Below are 19,946 nucleotides of genomic sequence, written 5' to 3' on the forward strand. Positions count from 1 at the left end.
TTGTTGTTATTATTCTTTTAGCTTTTGCATAACTGGCCTTTTGAATATCTCACATGGACCACTGGCCACCAGGTTTTATATGATATAGAGAGAATATAACTTTGTTCACTTTCTGCCATTTTAGAAATTCTCTGGGTCCTGCTGAACCTGTTAATAGTGAATAGTGGACCAGTGGTGGGAGGAAGGGAGGAGGCTCTGACTGAGGAGCTGCGGCCTTGCTCAGTGCTGGCTCTTTGTCCATGCTTCTACTTTTCAAGAATCAATAGGGTTGGAAGCTGGAGACACTGGAGGTGTGTGACAGAGAGGAGAAAGGCGAAGATGCTCGTAGATCCATCTGGCAGTGCATGCATGGAGGATGGAGGGAGGCCTGGAAGAGGTAGCAGGAAAGGCATGGGGCTCTGTACAGGGCAGAGAGAACGGACAAAGCCAGAACTAGGACCAGCCCGTGGTGCCAGGGTTGGCTGGCTGGGCTGTGGGTGTCTTGGGGACGTGGAACCAATGCCTGGGATAAAAAGCTCCACGTCCACCACCCATGACCATGTGGCAGGTCTCCCTGAAAGTAGTCCTGAATTTAAATGGAAAGAGTCTAGAAGGGCTATATTTTCGATTTTTTAAGGATAATAAAAGCATTAATGGGTGAAATTCTGCATTTTTGACTAAGTATCTATAATTTTGTGAATTTCTCCCAGTGGTGATGAAATAATAGTGGATGAAGTAAAATCAATGTAACCTCTGCAAATGCCTGTGGGGAGAGGGTGACAGACAGGAAGGGGGAGGATTCTACAGCACAGATGGAGTATAGTTTATAGTTCCAGTTTCTGACATGATGAGGAAGAAGGAGAAGATGCGGGGCTTAACTCTAAGTTGACTTCAGAAAAAAAAGTGATGAATTTCTTACTTCTTACAGATGTAGCAATGAAAATTCATTCTTCATTCAACAAAACTTGATCTTCAGACAAGTCTCGAATGATTTACTATGACCTCATAAAAAGTGCCAAAGAGATCTGTAAAATAAGACCAACCTGCTCACAGTTTTTAAAAAGTACAGAAAAGTCTGAATAGTTGTGTGCTGCCACTCAAACATGTTTGAGAAGCCTTCTACCATCATTACACGTACTTGAACTTTTCTTGTTTTATGTATTTTCTTGTATTTAGATTTTCAACTACATGATCAAACTCTTTTAGTGTCATGAAAACTCATTTTAAAATCGAATAACTGTATTTTTCTTTAGTCTAACTACTATAACTCAGAAAAGATTCTAGTGTCTGATTTTTCCTGTATTTGGGAATTCTTCTTGAAGTCTGATGTGGTCATTAAAAGAGATTGCAAAGAAAAGTAACTATAATCATAACCCTCTTGTAATCTAAAAACAACTGATGTCAGGAAGTAGCTGTGCAGCTGAAATGTTTAGTCAACACCTCCTTGATCATGTCTAACCAGAACCTGAATAAAACTTACTAAGAGGGCTTCCCTGGTGGCGCAGTGGTTGAGAGTCTGCCTGCCGATTCAGGGGACACAGGTTCGTGCCCTGGCCCGGGAAGATCCCACATGCCGCAGAGTGGCTGGGCCCGTGAGCCACGGCCGCTGAGCCTGCGTGTCCAGAGCCTGTGCTCCACAACGGGAGAGGCCACAACAGTGAGGGGCCTGCGTACCGCAAAAAAAAAAAAAAAAAAAAAACTTACTAAGAACACCAGTGTCATGAGCTTTTCATTTATTTTGCTCTGATTTCAAATGTCCATTGAGAGATTTTTGTCCTCCCACCCACCCAAAGACAGAGAGCTGGTGGCAAACTGGAGCAAATGCTGACATAGATTTGCATTTTCCAGGGTTCTTTAAAGCACAAGTAAGAGCGCCACAGCCTCCCACTGAGTAGCAAAAAATAGCCAATTTTCCATGGTCCACTGGAAAATTGGCATTTATCAGTGAGGGAAGCTTACTCATTATGTAAGAGTACATTCTGTAGATAGTTTTTCAACTATCCACATAAAATCCAGCCCCAGTGCCAAGGTCCCAGATCTCATCTTGCCCTGGTATCTGGAGCAGTGATGACCAGGCTGTGTTTTGAGCCTGCTTGAGGATGGCTGATTCATTGTAGCATTTGCTCTGTGTATTTTAAGACAGGAAGCCAGTACAGTTCAATAACTCTTCCAGTTCCTGGCTTTGGAAGTAAGCAGACAGCAAATTTCATTTTGCACGTTAGTTCAAACCTGTCATGTTCAAACAACTTCAGCAACCCTCTAGAGAGCAGTGCTGCCCAGAAGAACTTTCTGTGATGATGAAGGTGTTCATCTAAGTGTGCTTTTAAAAGTTCAGGTGTGCTCCCCTCCCCCTCCCCACTCGCTTCATCTCCCAGAGCAGAAGTCTCCACTACCACTTCCAGGAATCATCTTTATCAGTCACCCTTCAGTGAGGGCTGAAAAACTAAAACAGCAATCAGACAGGGAAAGAATGAAGATGAAACAGATTTCTAGCAACAAGTGTTCTAGAGTTGTTCTGTCTAATATGGTAGCCACTAGACACAGGTGGCTATTATAATTTTTACTAATTAAAGTGAACAATTCAGCTCCTCACTGGACACATTAAAAGGGCTCAATAGCCACATGAGCTAGTGGCTGCTGCTTTGGACAGTACAGCATTTGGCCATCCAGTAGGATATAGGAGAAAAATATCTTTGTAATTTACATGTAAAGCCCCATTAACGGGTTAATAAGACACAGTGATAGTTTTATATAAAGAAGAGAAATTTTTAAAAATTAACTTGTTTAGAAAAATTTCAAATAAACATGCTCTTGACAAAATTTAGTATATGAAGAGTAGGGTGTAAAATGTAAAAGTCTTTTCTCACCTCCAGCTACTACAAATCCTTCCCACTGTGGCACTGAATATAATCATGATTTAGTGTGTGAGTGCGTGTGTATTTCTCAAAAATGCCTATGTAAATAAACACAGGTAAAGGTTTTCAATATCAGCCATTAAGAAAATGTAAACTAAAACTACAATGAAACACTTCTCATTTAAAGGGCTAAAATAATAAAAATAAAAAACTTACAATACCAAGTCCCCGCAAGGAGGTGGAGCAACTAGAACTCGCATACATTGGTCATGGGAAAGCAAAATGGCACAGGCATTTAGAAAGAAACGTGACTTCTTATACAGTTAAACATATACTTACAATATGACCCATCATTCCTTCTCCTAGAGATTCACCCAAGTGAAACAAAAACTTAAGTTTACACAAACACCTATGTACGAATGTTTATATTGGCTTTATTCATTAATTGCCAAAATCTGGAAATAACCCAAATGTTCCTCAACTGCAGAATGGATAAACAAACTGTGGTCTATCTATGTAATGAAATACTACTGAGCAATAGAAGGAAAAAACGACTGATACACCTAACAAGAGGGATACATCTAAACATGCTATGCTTGTATACTATACGAGACTGTATACTATACGATTCCGTTTATATGACATTCTGGTAAAGGGAAAACTATATGGGACAAAAACCACATCAATAGAAGTCAGGGATTGAGGGTGAGGGCTGGGGTGGGACTTACAAAGTGGCACAGGGGAGTTTTGGAGTGACAGAAACTGTTCTATATCTTGACTGTCAGGTGACTACACAATTGTATGCATTTGTCAAAATACTCAGTACTATACACTAAGAAGGGTGAATTTTGCTGTATGTAAATTATACTTTAATTTTTTAAATGGAGAAAAATAAGTTACAAAAAGTGCTTATGCATATACAAGTATGGGTGTGTGTATGTGCATCCTTTTATTGTTTTACAAAATGTAATAACAGTATAAATTTAATCTTGCTTTTTCATGTACGAGAATAGATACCTTATCATATTGGTACATATAATACCAGTCATCAGGTGGTAGACATTTAGTTTGTTTTCAAATTTTCCTATTTCAACAATGTTGAAATAAGCATACCTGTATGTGTCTTTTCCCAGCTGTTCAAGTAAATCTGTATATGAATTCTTTTAAATATAATTCTTGAGTCCAAGAATATGCACACCAAAATTCTTAATAGCTACCGACAATCATCCACCAAAAATGTGAACAAAGAGAGAAACTTTGAAAGAAAAATCAGTAATTGACTAAAATGACTATGTGTAGAGGGCAAGTGGCCAGAGAAATTAAAAAACACATAATTTTTTCCAGTTCTGAAATCTAAAGAATTGGGAGAATTGTGACACCATTTACAGAAATAGAAACGTTAAAGGGGAACTCTTTGGGGTGAGGTGGGATTAGTGGAGGAGAGGTTGAGGTGATGAGCTGACTTCTAGACCTGCTGAATTTGTGGTGAGTGAAGCATAGCCGAGGTCTAACAGGCAGTCTGTGTGTATCTGAGCTCAGGAGAGGGTTCTGGAACAGAAACAGAGGTCCCTTAGCTATTGCTGAAGAAATGATAATTAACATAACACCATTTAAGATCTCTGAAGTCTGGGTTTCCAGGATCAATGATCTCTTCAAGCATAAAGGGAGGAAAGGTAAATAACTGAGGACTGAACCTTGGGGAAGTTTGGAAGGTCAAGTTTGGAAGATCAAAGAGGAAAAGGAAACACGAAGTTAAACAAAAAAGAACCAGGAAAGAGCAGCATTATAGGAACCAAAGAAAGAATTTCAAGGGATAAAGAAGTGGTCCACAGTATCTTAGAGCAACTCTCAAAATGAGAAAATTACACAAGCATTCCTACAACGGAACCAACCCAATAAAGGATAAAAGAGCACATTGCTTCACAAGAGAATATTTCAGAAGGATGAGAGCTGAGTGAAAAAAAGTCCTGTGATCTGTTAATAGATCATTTTTAATTATGCACTGTCAAAGGTAAGATGAACAGGGGGTAGAATTCAACCTATAGAAAGTCATGGAAAGTGAATTGTCAGAAAATGGTGACAGTCGGTAAAAAGAACTCAGAAAAGAGAAAAATAGAATGGTAAATTGAGAGGCTAAACATGGCAATATCTTAGCTCAGAATCAGAACTCCTTTCCAGAACAGCTATGCCTTTCCCACTGTGAGTAATTTCAGAGATTGGGCTCATACGTGTCTTATTCAGGGAGAAGACTTTGCAGCAATGGAAGCCACAGAGATGAAGGTTAAAACTCAGACTGCTGAGGTCAACAGAAAGATAGGTATCTATGTCAAGTGAACGGATGCTGTCACTCAGGAATATTTAAATTTTAATGTCCATCTGAGCTTTATCTTACTGTCAATAAACATGGATTGGATCATTGATTGGTGACCCTAAATTGATAATCAGATTGTTAAATTCAGCTCCAATGTGAAGTTCTATTTTTCTTAAAAAAATAAAAGCAATATAACTAGGATGCAGTGAAATGACTATCACATAAGTGGTGATGATGTTAATATCATCTCATATATTACAGTGTTTTATAGTTTTAAAAGTTTTTTAAAATTTGCTTTCAAATGAAAAGTAACAAAAGTAACACCTTTAGCAGTCATCACACTTTAAGATTCAAGAAATTTAATCTAGAAAGAAATTTCCATTTGAGAAAACCTCCATGTCTAGGGAATGTACATTTGTCATCTTAGTACTGAGGAGGTTTGGATGATATTTTAGGAACTTGAGGAGTAAATCTAGAACTAAATATGTGAAATGTGGGTTTCTAACTGAAACACTTGACATTGGTTAACTGATTCTGTAGCATAATAAAAAATGAAATGAATGCCAGTGGCAATGGCAGAGTAGGACCTTCAAAAATCCTTTCCTGGGCTTCCCTTGTGGCTCAGTGGTTGAGAGTCCGCCTGCCGATGCAGGGGACGTGGGTTTGTGCCCCGGTCCGGGAAGATCCCACATGCCACGGAGCGGCTGGGCCCGTGAACCATGGCCGCTGAGCCTGCGCGTCCGGAGCCTGTGCTGCAAAACGGGAGAGGCCACAACAGTGAGAGGTCCGCATACTGCAGAAAAAAAAAAAAAAACCTTTCCTCCATAAAAGCAATGTGAACACTTGAAAATTTTTCAGAATAAAATATTTCAGAACTCTGAAAATTAAGTTTAATTTCTGGTCATTTCAATGATTAATTTTATCAAATAGTTTAAATACAGATCAATACAAATACAAATAACACAAATTCTTCACAAACTCTTTTAGAAAATAGGGTGGGGAGAGAATATTTCTCAGCTCATTCTATGAAGTCAGTATTAACCTGATACCAACAGCAGACAAAGAAAGCCCCCAAACAAGAAATCTACAGACCAATATCCCTTGTGAATATAGATTAAAAAATCCCCAACAACAAAAAAATAGTAAATTGTATCTAACAGCATACATAACCTTGGATGATTTATCCCAGGAATGCAAGCTTGGTTCAACATAAGAAAATCAATGTAATACACCATATAAATAGAACAAAGGACAAAAAGCACATGATCCTTTCCATAGATGCCAGAAAAGCATTAGACTAAATCCAACTCCCCTTATAATAAAAACATACAACAAACTAGGAGTAGAAGGGAACTTCCTCAACTTGATAAAGGGCATCTACAAGAAACCACAGCTCATGTTATACTTAATGGGGAAAGACTGAAAGCTTTCTCTCTAAGATCAGAAAGAGACAAAGATGTCTGTTCTGACTATTTCTGTTCAACATTATTATAATGAAGGTTATAATCAGAGCAATAATGCAATTTTAAAAACCTAGATTGAAAAGGAAGTAGTAAAACTATCTCCATTTGAAGATGACATGATTATGTATATAAAACATCTTAAGAAATACACACACATAAATGATTAGAGCTAATAAATGAGTTCAACAAGGTTGAAGGATACAGTATTAATATACAAAAATATCTATTTTATTTCTAGCAATGGAAAATCTGGAAATGAAATTAAGGAAACAATTCTATTTATAATAGTATCAAAAACAATAAAATGTTTAGAAATAAATTTAGCAAAAGAAGTATAAGATTTGTATACTGAAAACTATAAAACATTATTGAAAGAAATTACAGAGTATCTAAGTAAATGAAAAGATATTCCATATTCATGGATTAAAAAAATATTGTTAAGATGGCAATTTCCCCAATTAAATCTATGGATTCAACATAATCCCTATCAGAATCCCAACTGTCTAGTTTTTAGAGATTGAAAAGCTGATACTAAAATTCTTTACGGAATTGCAACTCATAATACCTAAAACAATCTTACAAACCACAGAGTTGGAGTTTGCACACTTCTTGATTTTAATACTTACTAAAAAGTGGCAGAAATAAAGATAATATGGTACTGGCATAAGGCTAGATATATAGACCAATGATAGAATGAAAAGTCCACAAAAAATTTTACATTTATGATTCATTGATTTGTGACAAGAGTGACAGCACAATTCAACAGAGAAAGAATGGTCTTTTCAACCAACTTGAAACTGGATACTACTAGGAAACTGGATAAACATATGCAAAAGAATGAATTTAGACCTCCACTTCACACAATATGTAAGAATCAACTCAAAATAGATCAAAAACCTAAATATAAGATATAAAGCTATAAAACTATTAGAATAAATCATAAGCATAAATCTTTAAGACTTCAGATTAGGCAATGTTTTCTTAGGTATGACACCAAAAGCACAAGCAACCAAAAAAACAAAAAATTAAACTTCATCAAAATCCAAATGTTTTGTGCTTCAAAGAATGCTATTGAGAAATGAAAAGACAACTCAGAGAACAGAATATATTTGCAACTCATATATCTGATAAAGGTCTAGCATCTAGATATATAAAGATGTCTGGAGTCTACAAATAACAAATGCTGGAGAGGGTGTGGAGAAACAGGAACCCACCTACACTGTTGGTGGGAATGTAAATTAGTGTAGCCACTATAGAAAACAGTATGGAGTTTCCTCAAAAACCTAAAAATAGAGTTGCCATATGATCCAGCAATCCCACTCCTCGGCATATATTCAGACAAAACTCTAATTCAAAAAGATACGTGCACCCCTATGTTCATAGCAGCACTATTCACAATAGCCAAGACATGGAAACAATCTAAATGTCCATTGACAGATGAATGGTTAAAGATGATGTGGTACATATATACAATGGAATACTACTCAGCCATAAAAAGAGTGAAATAATGCCATTTGCAGCAACATGGATGGGCCTAGAAATTATCATACTAAGTGAAGTCACAAAGAGAAAGACAAATACCATATGATATCACTTACATATGGAATCTAAAATATGCCACAAATGAACCTGACTACAAAACAGAAACAGACTCACAAACATAGAGAATAGACATGTGGTTGCATAGCGGGAGGGGGATGGGGGAGGGAGGGACTGGGAGTTAGCAGACGCTAACTGGTATATATAGAATGGATAAACAACAAGTCCTACTGTATAGCACAAGGAACTATATTCAATATCCTGTAATAAACCATAATGGAATAGAATATAAAAAAGAATGTATATATATGTATAAATGAATCACTTTGCCGTGCAGCAGAAATAAACACAACATTGTAAATCAACTATACTTCGATAAAAAAAATAAGTCTGACAACTCAACAATAAAAAGACAAATAACCCAAATCAAAATAAAAATAACCAGATTGAGTAGACATTTCTCTAAATAAGATATACAAATGGCCAATAAGTATATGAAAAGATGTTCAGTGACACTACTGTATAGGGAAATGCAAATTAAATCACAAAAAATTACCACTTCACACTCACAAGGATGGCTAAAATAAAAAAGACAGACACACTCCACTCCTAGAGAAATGAAAACATATAGTTTCATAAAAACTTGTTTGCTAATTTTCTTGGCAACATTATTCATAATATCCAGAAGGTGGAAATAGCCTAAATATCTACCAAAGGATGAATGGATAAACAAAATGTGGTATATCCATACAACATAATATTATTCAGAGATGAAGTACTGACACAAAATACAGTGTGGATGAACCTTGAAAATATTATGCTAAGTGAAAGAAGCCAGACACAAAAGCCCAGATATTGTATACTTTCACTTATATGAAATGTCCAGAATAGGAATCCACAGAGGCAGAAAGTTGATTGGTGGTTGCCAGGGGGAGAGCAAAATGGGGAATGACTGTTAATGGGTATGGGGTTTCTTTTGGGGGTTGATGAAAATATTCTAGAATTAGCAAGCTTTGGGTTAATCTTTGTATATGGAGTAATGCAAAAGTTTAACAGCATTTTTTTTTTCATGTGGCTATCCAGTTTCCCAGCACCATTTTTGAAAAACACTGTCCTTTCCCCATTGAATGGTCTTGGTACTCTTGTTGAAAATCATTTGACCGTTTGTGTGAGGGTTTATTTCTGGGCTCTCAGCTCTATTCTACTAGTATCTATGTCTGTCTTTATGCCAGTACCACATTGTTTTAATTATTGTATCTTTGCTGTAGTTAAGTTTTGAAATCAGGAAGTGTGAAACTTCCAACGTTGTGTTTCTCAAGATTTTTTTTTTTTTAACTGTTCTAGGTCTCTTGAGATTCCAGATGAAGTTTAGGATGAATTTTTCTATTCCTGGAAAAAGAAATCATTGGGAATTTGATAGGGATTACATTGAATCTGTAGATTGATTCAGGTAGTATTGACATCTCAATGTTAATTTTTCCAATTCATGAACATGGGATGTCTTACTATTTATTGGTGTCTTCTCTAATTTCTTTCAGCAATATTTTGTAGTTTTTAGTGTACAAGTCTTTCACCTCCTTGGTTAAGTTTATAACTGAGTATTTTATTATTATCGATGCTACAGCAAATGAAATTATTTTCTTAATTATCTTTCTAGATTGTTCATTGTTGGTGTATAGAAATGCAACTGATTTCTGAGTGTTGATTTTGTATCCTAAAACTTTGCTGAATTTATTAATTCTAACAGTTGTGTGCGTGTGTGTGTGTGTGATCTTTAGGGTTTTCTACATATGAGATCATGTCATCTATGAACAGAGATCATTTTACTTCTTCCTTTTCAATTTGGATGTCTTTTATTTCTTTTTCTTACCTAATTGCTCTGTCTAGAACTTCCAGTACTTTGTTGAAATGAAGTGGCAAAAGTGGGTATCCTTGCTCGTTCCTGAGCTTAGAGGAAACACTTTGTCTTTTATCCTTGACTATGATGTTGGCTGTTAGTTTTCATATATGGTCTTTATGTTGCTGAGGTAGTTTCCTTCTATTCCTAGTTTCTTGAGTGTTTTCATCATGAAAGTGTGAATTTTTTCAAATGCTTTTTCTGCATCAATTGAGATGATCATATAATTTTTCTTTCATTCAGTTAATGTGCTGTATTACACCAATTGATTTTCACATGTTGAACCATCCCACATAAATTTTGATCTGTAGACTGGCTGATACTGAAGGATGAGCCAGTACAATATTTACCTTAATAAATAATTTTGACTATTGAAGAACTCTGAGTGATTTCTTCTGTATGTGTCTTTTTCTTGCTCATAGCTTTTTCCTTATAACATTATTTTTAAAGATTATGGAAGTCCATCATTCTCATTTTATGGAAATTAAGATATTTTAGAGAGGCATAAAGTGAACTGGTAATTTAAAAAACTAGAATGAACTATTTGGAGAAACTACTTATTACTTTAAAGAAAATTCTTGAGATGATTTCAATCTTGTGAAACAATGTGATTATATAACACTTCAATGGATCTATTCAATTGTAGTGATAGATATGTCATTTTCTCATTCTGGGAGTTTTTTAGCTCTTGATATTTTGAAAGTTAACTTTCTCTTTTAAAGTGATAAAACTGGCATAGGTATGCCAAGTTATATCCTCAGCAGTCCTACAAACTGGAGGAGCAAGGAAAGTGTGCTTTTAGAGCAGCACTATCCAATAGAAATTTAAGTTGAAACACATATGTAATTTTAATTTTTCTAGTAGTCACATTTTAAATGATAGAAAAGGCGAAACTGGTTTTAATATAATTTATTTAATCCAATATATTCTAAGTATGATTTCAACATGTATTCAAATTAATTTTTTATTAAAAAGTTGAGATTATTTGTACTAAATCTTTGAAATACTGTATGTATTTTATACCTATAGCATACCTCAATTTGTAGTTGCCACATTTCAAGTGCCCAATCGACATACGTGGCTTGGGCTATAGCGCAACCTTAGAGTTCTACACTTCCTGAATTTATAATAGCATGCTTTTGCACACATGAAATCACATTATGCAATACCTAGCTACATCTCAGCAAAATATTTGTCGAGGCCCTCGAAGAGGGGAGAGACTGAGGGTTGATGAGAAATGGTTATCTCACTACTTGCTCAGTGTTTGAGGCTTATTGCCAGCCCTCAGAGTTCTTGGATAGACTGTTATATTCATAATCATTGTCAGTTCCTGATGTTTTTCCTTTTTAATCAGAAAGTTAGGCTTCTGGCAGTATTCAGTGCTCAATGTCATTGCCACTCATTTTTAATTTATAACATTTGGCCTCAATTAAAACGTTTTAATTTTTAATAGGTATATAAATGTCCAAATAATAAAAAAAGGCATACAGTGGAAATATTCTCTTATACCTGCACCCTATTTGTCTCAGTTCCCAAATCTCCAGTGCCTAATAACTATTATTTTTTCTCATTTATCCTTCTATCTAACAAAGCTTAATCTTCACAGCACTCTATTTGCCTAGGTCCCTTCCAAAGCCCTGGGTGGGGTCCCAGCAATGTGTTCACAAAGAAATCTATTTTTGTAAATAAAAATTTATTTTTATTTACAAATTTATTGTTGTAAATGTTGCAAAAATAAGATATCTTCAACTGCAGTAAGTTAAGACCATTGTCTCTTTCCACTCAACTTTCCCTCCATTATACATTCCCTCATTTGAGTGGTGACAGAATTGATTGCATCCAATTTTGGAATCTAGCCAAAGAGAAGCTGAGTTGGAGCTACATTTAATTTAGGCTTAGAAGGGCATATTTATGTGGTTTATAGTCACTTTCATGTATAGTCAATTTATTGGTAACTGTTCTGATATAAGAAGAGATGCTAGGAATATCCCTACTCTCCACTGTGCTGAATCTCCCCACCTCATGATACACAGATGCAGGACCAGAGATTGTATCACTACATGGACATGAATTAGTTCATACAACACTGGAAGAACATGTATGGTGGAAGAGAAACAAAATTTGAAATGTAGAGAGTTGAAAATAGCCTGTGGAAAATTCTTCCAAACATCAAACATGTAAAATTATAAATGGAAGATGTGATTCTCATTGACATCTGACCAAAACTAATGTTCTCTTGTCATGAATATACTCAATAACACAGTGTATATAATTATAAATGTACCATGCATGTTCTTCTGATGAGAATGGTGTAAAATAACATTTATCGAAAATGTACTCACTTATAGAACACAAACCTACCCCTGTCTATGTCAGATGTCAAATTTTACGTATTCCAATATATTGGATTGTTTTAGCATATCTCACATAGTTTACCCTGACAAAGTCTGGTGCTTTCTGAGGAAAAAGCAATCCAAATTGTTACTAATTCAGCAAATGGTCAACATGTTAGAGGAAAGACTAAATAATATATCTATTGCCTCCATATAAAATAGTAATGTGACTTGTTATTATGCAAAGAGGCAATAAAAGAGTAAGCAGCCCCAAAAGTTTGGGGGGAAAAGCACTATGGCGATGTGTCACAAATTAACAAAAGTAGTATGCTTTTTTCTGGATTTTGTGATGTTTGGTATATTTTCTCATATATGCCAATGACTTAGTGAAATTCTCCATCTTTTCACCTTTTAAAAAAAAAAATATTCTTGCCTGAATAAAATTCCTGCCTGGTAACTCCAGTATCTGGAACACATCCAGTTTTGTTATTACCATCTGCGTTTTTTCCTAGTTTTGAGGTGTTTATGTCTATTGCTTGGAATGGCTAGTAATTTTTTTTGAATGCCATATATTATGTATGAAAAATTCTAGAGGCTCTGGGGATGTTATCTTCTTCCAAAGAGGGTAAATCTTTAATTTGCTAGGCAGATATCAGATGTTAATTTGCTGGGTTTGGAAAACTTTTTGTAAGGAACCAAATAGTATTGCAGTCTAAGAGACAAAATCAAAGATATTGTGTACATATGTATATAACAAAAAAAAATTCAAACATTTTTATTGATGAAATTCAACATATAATTACAATAATTGTGAACATTTTTGTAATACGGTCTAGCAATAAGAACGTGGGGATTTTCTTTTGGTGGGGATGCCATTTTGTTTGAGGTTTAAATTTAGTGTTTCCTATCATAACAGTCAATTGCAAATATTTATCTGTTAATACTGACCTGTAATGAGATTTTCTGTATTTCATCTTTGAAAATGTCCTTTTAAACAGATAGGTACTACCAAATATTGATATCAGACTATAATCATATGATTTTAATAGAATATGTTCATCCCTTAGAAGGCACTTATAGAATTCTATTAGATTCTTCTCTTATAGTTTAAGATCAGAAGATATATCCACTGAAAATTGGCTTGTCGGATCCTCTTTCTTGTTTTAACTTTTGCCAGAAGGAGGTCAACAAAACATTTTGACTTTACTTGTAATTTAAACAACATTAGTTGTTATCAAACAACTTCATTACAGTATAAGTTTTGCATGTAAGTGATGCTTGGTCTGGTAATTTTAAATTGAACTCATTAAAAAAACACCATCAAATCTACAGAAGTGTTAATTTCAGAAAAAAAGAAATTTCTCAAATCTATAACCTAAACTTCCAATGCAAGAAACTACAAAAAGAAAACTAAGCCTACAGCAAGCAAAAGGAAGGGAATAATAAAGATTAGAATGAAAATCACAGAAATAGAAAAAAACAACAACAACAAAAAAAATAGATTAAACCAAAAGTTCAATAAAACTAACAAATAGATTTACCAAGAAAATAAGAGAGAAGACACAAATTACCAAAATCAGGAACAAAAAAGGGGATATCACTACTGACCCTATCAAAGTTTAAAGGATTATAAGGACTATTATAAACAATATTAGAGCTACAAATTAGACAACCTGGATGAAACAGAAAAATATCGTAGACAGACACAAATTATGAAAACAGACTCAGGAAGAAATAGAAAATTTGAATATACCTATAACAAGAAGAGAAACTGAATTGGTAATTAGAAATATATTACAAAGAAAAGCTCAGGTCTAGTTGGTTTCATTGGTGAATTTAAGTATTTAAAAATAATACCAGTTTTTCACCAACTTTTAGAAGACAGAGGAGGAGGAAACACCTCTCAACTCATTCTATGAGACAGTATTACCCTGATAACAAAACAGACAGAAACCTCACAAGAAAAGAAAACTAGCCAATATCATGAACATACATGCAAAAAGCATTAATAAAATATTAGAAAAATTAACTCAGGAATGTATAACAATTTATATTCCACCTCCTAGTGTGGTGTGTTCCAGGAATGCAATGTTGGTTTGACAACTAAAGATCAATTAATATAGACTACCGTATTAGTAGAATAGTAAGGAACCAAAATCACATGATTATCTCAATTGTTTCAGAAAAAGCATATGAAAAAATTCAACATCCATTTATGATTTTAAAAACTTAAACTAGGAATAGAAGGGAATTTCCACAACCTGATGAAGGACATCTATGAAAAACCTATAACTACAACCATACTTAATGGTGAAAGACTGAAAGCTCTCCCCCAAATATCAGGGAAAAAAGCCACAACTTTTCCCCCCAAATATCAGGGAAAAAAGTCCACTCTCAACATGCTTATTCAACATCAGATTGAAGGTTCTAGTCAGTGTAACAAGTTTTTTTTTTTTTTAAAAAAAGCATCCAGTCCAAGTTTGGAAGAAGGAAATAAAATTATTTGCATATATCATGAGCCTGTGTGTAGAAAATCCTTTAAAAATCCATAATACATATGAGAAGCAATAAACTATTTTAGCTAGTTCACAGAATACAAAATCAATATGCAAAAATCAATTGTATATTTATACAATTGTAACAACAGGGACAATTTAAAAAACTGAAAGTTTTATTTATAATAGCATCACAAATAATAAAATACTTAGAAATACATTTAACAAAAAGAAATCAAACACTTGTACACTGAAAAGTAAAAAGCACTGTTGAGAAAAATTAAAGATCTAATGAATGGAAAGATGTCATCTTCACGGATTGGAAGACTTAATATTGTCAAGATGGTTGTTCTCCCCAGATTGATCTATAGATTCAACACAATGCTTATCAAAATCTTGCATGCTACTTTTAAGAAACTGATGAGCTGATCCTAAAATTTATATGGAAATGCAAAGAGCCTAGTATAAGCAATACAATTTTGATTAAGAAGAACAAAGTTGGAGGATTCACACTACCTGATTTCAAGACTTATTATAAAGCTACAGTGATCAAGAATATCGTACTGACAGAGGGATAAACATATAGCTCAGGAGTTAGCAAATAATCTTTATAAAGTGCCATATAGTAAATATTTGAGACTTTTTGGTTTCTGTTGCAAATGACGGCACTCTGCCATCAGAGTAAAAAAGTAGCTCAAACAAGATGTAAACACGTGGGAATGGCTGTGTTCAATAAAACTTTATTAACAACAGAAAAAAGGTAGTGAGCTGGATTTGGCCCACAGACCATATTTTGCCACCCGTTACAGATCATTGGTATAGAATTGAGAGTCCAGACATAAATCCTGACATTTGTAGTAAACTGATTTTCAACAAACGTGCCAAGACAATTAAATAGAGAAAAGATAGTCTTTTCAACAAATAGTGATGAAGCCACTGGATATCCAGATGCAAAAAAGAAATATATGGAGTAAATAAGTGATTTAACCAACATAGAATCTTACCTCACACTATACTCAAAAATTAGCTCCAAAGGAACCTGAGTCCTAAAAGAACTAAAATGGTTAAACCTCTATAAAAGCGGATAAGAGTAAATCTTCATGCCCCTGGTTTAGCAAAGAATTCAGGGCTTCCCTGATAGCGCAGTGGTTAAGAATCCACCTGCCAATGCAGGGGACATGGGTTCGAGCCCTGGTCCGGGAAGATCCCACGTGCTGCGGAGCAACTAAGCCCGTGCGCCACAACTACTGGGCATGTGCTCTGGAGCCCGCAAGCCACAACTACTGAGCCCGTGTGCCACAACTACTGAAACCCACACACCTAGAGCCTGAGAAGCCACCGCAATGAGAAGCCCGTGCACCACAACGAAGAGTGGCCCCCACTCGCTGCAACTAGAGAAAGCCCACATGCAGCAACGAAGACCCAACGCAACCCATAAATAAAAAAATAAATAATAAATTATTTAAAAAAATAAGACATGACACTAAGAGCACAAACTATAAAAGAAAAAACTGATAAATTAGACTTCATTAAAATTAAAAACTTGTTCTTCAAAAGACAAGATTAAGAAAGTGAAAAGGTAAGCCACAGACTCAGAGAAATATCTGTAAATCGTATATCTGGTAAAGGACATGTACCTAGAATCTGCAAAGAGATCCTACTATTGTATAATGAGAAGACAAACAACCCAATTAAAAATGGGCAAAAGACTTGAATAGACATTTTACCAAAGAAGACATATGAATGGCTAATAAGCATATGAGAAAGTGCTCAACATCATTAGTCATTAGAGGAATGAAAATTAAAGCCACAATAAGATACCACCTTATAAACTTACTAAGAATGTTTATCAAAAAGACAGTATCAAGTACTGGCAAGGATAGGGAGAGCCTGGAACGCTCATACACTGGCAGTGGGAATGTAAAACGGCACAGCCACTTTGGAAAACAATTAGGCAATTTCTTTAAAAGTTAGTCATAAACAAACTTGCCATATGACTCCCATATTTTACTCCTAGGAATCTAGACAAGAGAAATGAAAACATAGGTCCACAAAAAGACTTATACATAAGTTTTCTTAGCAGCATTATTTGTAACGTGTCCAAACTGAAAACAACCGAGGTATCAATCAACAGACAAATGGATATACAAATAGAATAGTATTTGGCATTAAAAAGGAAGAAAATACTGGTACATGCTAAAGCATCGATAAACTTCACAAACATTATTGTAAATGCAAGAAGCCAGATGCAAAAGACTACATATTGCATGATCCTATTTATATGAAATATCTAGAAAAGGTAAGTTTATAGTCAGAGAGCTGGTCAGTGTTTGCCAAGGACCAATGGGGAATGACTGAAAGTGAGCCTGGGCGGAAAATGGATTGTTATGGTTACACAATTCCACTAATTTACTAAAACTCATTGAATTGTATACTTATGGCAGGTGAATTTTATGGTATGTAAACTATGCTTCAATGAAGCTATAAAAAGATAGGGCTGTTTTCTCATATAACAAGACATCTAGAGGTATATACTCCAGGTCTAGTCAATGGTTTGACTATGTTGTGAGAATTCATCTAATCTCTTTCCGTTGCCAATTTGCCATCCTTATGATGGTAGCTTTCATCCTCATGCTAGTTGCCTCATAATATAGCCTGCCATTGAGGCATTTAATTCATATTAAACTCAGAAAGAAGTGAGGGGGAGGCAAGAGGATGCTGAAAGTTGTATCCATGACTTTTTTCCCATAAGCTCTAAGTAGGCTTCAAGTTACATCCTATTAGACAGACCTGTTAAACATGGAATTTTCTAGCTTAGCTACAAGGATATCTGGGTAAGAGTTCATTTAGTTTTCAGGAAGACAAGGAAAAGGGATTGGGAATGGGTATTAGGATATCCAGCCAAGAATTTCTGGCACTCTTTTTCTTTTTCAATAAAGAATATCAACCTTAATAACAGATTTCATTATATTGAATGAGATCAAACTACTTATGTATATATTTTATGGAAGAATGGGTATTCCTGGTATATGAATCACTCTAAAGATATATAATTATGTTTCTTCTTATAACCACATAATTTTAATTGTTATTAAAGTTTCTTCTTTGATATGAAAATACAGATTAAACTTCACAATGATGGGAAGGACCTCAAGATAAATATTAGAATAGCTGCAGTTCTCATTATTAAAATACTTTTTAGTAAGAAAGCAAATTTAAACAGCTGATCAAAATAGTTGGAAAAGGACAGGAAAAAGAAACAAATACGGCTTTAATGTGCCAGGCCTAAACCAACCTAAAATACCTCTGTAAAACCTTTTATGAGGAAGGATTCAATATAGGTGTCAAATGTTACAGGCATTTTTTTTTTTTTACTCCAAATATCCAACTAAATTTTTTTCCCCACTTCCAAGTCAAGAGACTTGCTTGACTCAGAGCCTATTAGCCCATCTCTTCCCAACCCCAAGTTCAGTGAGATCTATTTTGGTAGACTGAAATCAACCATGACTGGAGTATTTACACCATAGAAATTGGCAAATGCTATATATAAATCAGCGTTTTTTTTTGTCTTCATGGAGAGCAGTTAATCAACTATGAGCATACTTCTGCCCACCTGCATCAATTTTTAGAATGACATTACACACAGAGAAACAAATTCCTCTTCTCTCATATACAACATGAGTCCCCATAATGGGTCGATTTGTTTTTTCCTTTGAAGGTTTATTTTCTTCCTTAACTTGACATCAGCGTGCCCACTGATGCCAACACAAACACCAAGGCAGCCAATAGCAATTTTATGGCCAACAAAAATAAAGCCATGAAAATATTGAGGTAATTTAATTTTTGGATGGGGGGGATGGTTAAAAAATAAATTCATGGCACAGTAGTTTTGTGTAAGGGAAACATGGAAGTCTTCTGGCCAGAAAGCTCACATTATTGCCTAGGAGTGAGGACTTTTATTTCCTAAATATCACCAAAACCCACTGTCAGAGTGTATAAATATGGTAGGGCAATTGCTGCACCACTACTGCCAGTATCTCAAATGGTAAGCAGCCATCCTTGACACGAGGTGCCCTTGCATGATTGTAGCCAGGAGAGAGGGTGAAGGAATGCAAAGGAGCTCTACTCACCCTCACCCTCACTGGGGTGAGACTGAATTTGAGCACAAAGGATTCTATATGCTTCAGGCACACAATTCTATTTCATCTTCAATGAGATTGTTCTAGACTAGATGTTCATCATCTCTTTCAGGTTGAGAATTTAAGGAGGTACCCTTAGTAAAGAACTGTGCACCATATTCAGTGAGACAGAAAACCCTTGGAACACCAATTATACTTACTATGCCTATCATAAGACTATCATTTTTGATAGAATTGATCAAATAAATAAAAATATTTAAGATATCACATCTTGTTTTTAAACATTAAAAATCACAAGTTGATTGTTAATTCATGTCATAAAATTATACATTTTTAGAATTCTATAATGGGTCTTACAGGTTGTCTATCTGATGATTTTCTACTTCATCTACAGCAAGAGGTAGCTTGGTCTCTGCTGGAACATCTCCAAGGATGGAGAATACAAGTCTCACAAAACAATCCATTTACTGTTAGACAGGCTAAAGATTTTCCTTATATTGACCTGAGATTTATCTTGTTGAAAGTTCCCCTCTTTGGTTCTAATTTGGATGTTGAAGAACCTTCTTGCAACTATGTAATCAAATGTCTGTGGCAGACAAATTATATTCTTAGATCAGTTGGAGGGTCAATCAGCCAAAATTCCTGTCTTCTTAAATGAGATTTTATTAAACCATGTTTCCTCCATTTTTAACTTGTGTTGTTGGATTTTTAAATTTAAGGGTAGGACATTATGTTTATCCCAAATCAATTTCATTTTCTTAGATTTGATCATTTCCAGATAGTCGAGTTATTTCTGAATTCCTGGTTTTATCACCAAAACAATTAGCTATTTTTCTAGCCTCACATCATTCGAAAAATTGATAAAGTGCTTTTTCCTTTTCCTATGAAGGTCATAGGTACATATACTTTTTAAGATTTTTTTTTTTGATGTGGAC

The 19,946-nt window shown here is 34.9% G+C and overlaps 1 pseudogene; it reads right to left on the reverse strand.

Annotated features, from left to right (window-relative positions):
* Positions 1–245: 245 nt before the first annotated feature.
* LOC117202703 (S-formylglutathione hydrolase-like) lies at positions 246–19,475 on the reverse strand (annotated as a pseudogene).
* Between the last annotated feature and the right edge of the window lie 471 nt (positions 19,476–19,946).

Source organism: Orcinus orca, chromosome 10, assembly GCF_937001465.1.
Source record: "Orcinus orca chromosome 10, mOrcOrc1.1, whole genome shotgun sequence".
Lineage (NCBI taxonomy): Eukaryota > Metazoa > Chordata > Mammalia > Artiodactyla > Delphinidae > Orcinus > Orcinus orca.